Source organism: Chiloscyllium punctatum, chromosome 18 (assembly GCF_047496795.1).
Source record: "Chiloscyllium punctatum isolate Juve2018m chromosome 18, sChiPun1.3, whole genome shotgun sequence".
In the NCBI taxonomy this organism is placed as follows: domain Eukaryota; kingdom Metazoa; phylum Chordata; class Chondrichthyes; order Orectolobiformes; family Hemiscylliidae; genus Chiloscyllium; species Chiloscyllium punctatum.
Genome location: NC_092756.1, coordinates 17,769,543 through 17,773,137, shown reverse-complemented (window position 1 = coordinate 17,773,137; position 3,595 = coordinate 17,769,543). Strand labels below are relative to the sequence as shown.

Here is a 3,595-nt window from a genome sequence, read left to right as displayed (position 1 = left end):
GAATAGCCAATTCCCGAACCTAAAGATTTTTTCTTAAAGAACTATATACTGGGCTTGTCCTCCTCTTTGTCTTTACACAGGGAACAGGGTTTCTTGGCACAGACTCCACCCCTTGAATTCACCGTTCATCCCATCCGGCCGGGAGATTTGGTCTTAGTAAAATCATGGACAGAAACTAAATTGCAGCCAGACTGCGAAGGGACGTATCAGGCTCTTTTGACTACCGAAACGGCAATAAGGACGGTGGGGAAAGGCTGGACTCACTACACTCGGATCAAAGGGCCAGTGGACCCTCCAGTTGAGGAAGAAATCTGGACAGCCGAATCAACGCAAGATCCGCTGAAACTCAGACTAAAGCGAATTTGAGTAACTGATTATACAGTGGTGACGCAAGCGCGGGATTATTTCTGTAAGATTGTATATTAAGTCTTTTGGTGCTTCAGCACTTTCTTTAGACTGCTGGGGATGCTTAGAGTTATGATGCTAGCTCTATTACTATTGGGTTTTTGTCAAATATCATTTTCATTCGTGTTATTTATGGTCCCTGAGTCTGATAATCCACAAGTAATAGACCTGATTCATGTAGTTTAGTAAATTGTGGGGATGGAGATAATCAGAGACAGCGCAGCTCAGAGATACATCTTAAATCATGTGGTGATGGCCTTGGGGATGGTACTTGGTATAATGGTCTCGTCACAGTACACCGGGCCACCTTCCGACCAGCTCTGGATTGTCCCGATATAGAGTGTAACCCAATATACTTAACGATCAAAAAAACCACATGACACGAAGCAATTCTTGGCGCGGGTGTGCGGGGTAAAATTAAATGAAACATTTGGGATAGAAATGAAAACAAGCTGGAATGATTTCTCAGGCTGTTGTTTCTGAAGAGCGGAGAGCAGGGAAAATGGGCAGAACTACTGGATAATAAGGTACAACCTTTCACCCCTCCTGATGACCTTAAAGTAGTAAAAATTACAGAGGTAAAGGACTTGAAACAGACGATCGAAATAGAAACTGTGTACACGGATGCAAATGCCTGGGTTGAATGGGTAAAGTATCCTGTAAAAAGTCTGAACAAGAGCATCTCTTATGATACTTTACTTATTCCGTGTGTTTAGCGCGTTCGTGTGTGGTTTGCCGTGATCGTATAGTGGTTAGTACTTTGCGTTGTGGCCGCAGCAACCTCGGTTCGAATCCGAGTCACGGCAGTAATTCCAGGCTTTTGTGAAACACAAAAGGATCAGTTGTTTTAAAGTTTTGATTTTCTCCAAGGTGATTTTTTTTTCCTTCAAACTCTGCTCGCTCACATCTCTGTGTTTCATATGTCAGAATTCAAATCCACCCGTTCTCAGAGATTTCTTCCCTCCTAAGATCATGACCGAACTTTCCATCCCATACCCCCCTTTCATTAATTTGGAGATGCCGGTGTTGGACTATGGAGTACAAAGTTAAAAATGACACAACACCAGGTTATGGTCTTACAGGTTTTATTGAAGCACTAGCTTTCTGAGCGCTGCGCTTTCCTCACGTGTTTGCGGAGTCATTTCCTATTTCACGAAGGCATTGCAGATTCTAATACAGACTCTCACATTGATACCGATTAGTCTGTGTGGCTGTGGTCACTGTTGCTGTCAGCGACGCCCTCATACTCTAACAGAATAGAAAAAAAAAAGTTCATTCGGCCCTAGCCAGATTACTGTGTGCAGTTCTGCAATTCACAGTACTGCATGGATGTGATCGCACTGGGAACGTTGCAGTAGAGATTCACTGGGATATTGTCTGGGCTGAAGAGTTTCAGTTGTGAGGAGAGATTGGACAGACTGGGGTTGTTTGTCGCTGAGCAGAGGAGATTGGAGAAGACATGACCGAGATGTACAAAATATTGAGGGATATGGATAGGATAGACTGAAAGAAGCTTTTCTTATTGATGGAGAGATCGAACACTGGGGCCAAGAGATTTCGGGAAAAGGCAGAAAAGTTCGAGGAGATTTGCGGAAAGGATCAGAGAGGCGGAAATCATTCTAACCTTAAAAAAAATTGAGATGTTAAATTGTGATGCCAAAACATGTAAGATTATGGGCTAAACGATGGAATACGTGATTCAGGTCGTTAAGCAGTTGTGTTTGACAAGTGCGGCCACAACAGGCTGAAGGGCCTCCTTCGATGTTGTCCTCCTCCACAGTATCGTGTTTAGTGTCCCCGCCTGTCACAGGGCTCAATTCTCCGCTGGGAGCATCGTAAAGGTTTTAAACCTGTCGCTCTGTTCCCCAGTGAAGGTTATTAATGCCTGGCCTTCCATTCTCGATGGGACATGTCACAGGAAGGACAGTGCTGTCTGAATCAGCGTGGGGAAGGTCTGCAGCTCCTGGGGAGAGAGATTGTCAGTGACAGTGCAAACACGTAATTTCAGCCAACTGCACATTGTGTTTGTGTTGCAATGAAAACCATTATATAGAGTTGTTCCTGACTGATATGGTTATTTAAAGCAGGAATCTGAGGAAGAAAAGAGCAAACCCATTCAGACATGAGTGCAGAAACATTTCTAGCAGAGCTACTGAGGTTGTACAGCGCAGAACCGCGTTTGCATGCATTGAATTCAGGTTGATGGGCGCAGCTTGCTTTCACTCGGCTGAGTTACCATTGTATAAATGATACAGATAGTGTTCAATGAGATGGTACATTTATTCAGTGGTTCGAACAGCTGTTAAGTCTGTAGGTTAGGTGGGTTGGCCTGTTAAGTTGCGCTGATGTGTCCAGGGAGTGAATTCAGTAATTGAAGTGAATTAGCCATGGGGAACGCAGTGATAAGGTCAGCAGTCACACGATGCCAGGTTTTATTCCAGCAGGTTTATTTGAAATCACAAGCCAGAGGCCTGGAGGGATTGAGAAGGGAGCTAGGTCTGGTTGAGATGCTGTTCAGAGTCTCCCTACAGACCTGATTGTCTGAACTGCACTTTCTGCCTTGTAGGGAATCTGTGATTCTATCAGAGAGGACACTGCCAGCGTTTACTGGGTCTCTAAGACATTAGAGACGATGCTGACGGCGTTTAGTGGGGATGGAGTTTTATTTATTTGTGTTTTGGAAAATTTGACACTGAATCAAGGAAAACCGAATGGAAGTTTTCCACAGTATTTGAGGTTTGGCGAGATTAAAATGTGTTAAATTCTCTCTTTCAAGTTCATATATTTCTGAACGTCAGGCTTTCAAAACCATGGATGTCAGACAAATAAATGATGGGAGAAGAATTTCTGTCACTCAGTAAATCCGTTTCCAAAATATTTGGAAAGGTACATTTAGAGACCCACAAGCAGTGAGTTTCACCAGGAGACATGCAGCCTGTGGCCAGGTAAAAGTGTAAAAGTGGGGTGTGGGGGGTAGAAGGTGCGAGGAAAAAATATCTAATTTGGACGACTTCAGATGCAAAGAAATATCGGAAACGTCTGCAGCTGAGTAAGATTCAGCAAAAAAAAACCTCAGAGTCTTCAAAGATTTCTATTAATTTTCCACATGAAGCATTATAAATGGAACTGAGCAGATTTTGTCTATTGTCAAGGAAAGCTATTCCATAATGAATAGGAAGTGAGCCGTCTC

General features: G+C 43.5%; 1 non-coding gene across 1 annotated transcript; it reads left to right on the top strand.

Annotated features, from left to right (window-relative positions):
• Positions 1-1,139: 1,139 nt before the first annotated feature.
• Positions 1,140-1,211, top strand: trnah-gug (transfer RNA histidin (anticodon GUG)). The gene has a single exon. It is a non-coding gene; the product is annotated as a tRNA-His (tRNA).
• The last annotated feature ends 2,384 nt before the right edge of the window (positions 1,212-3,595 follow it).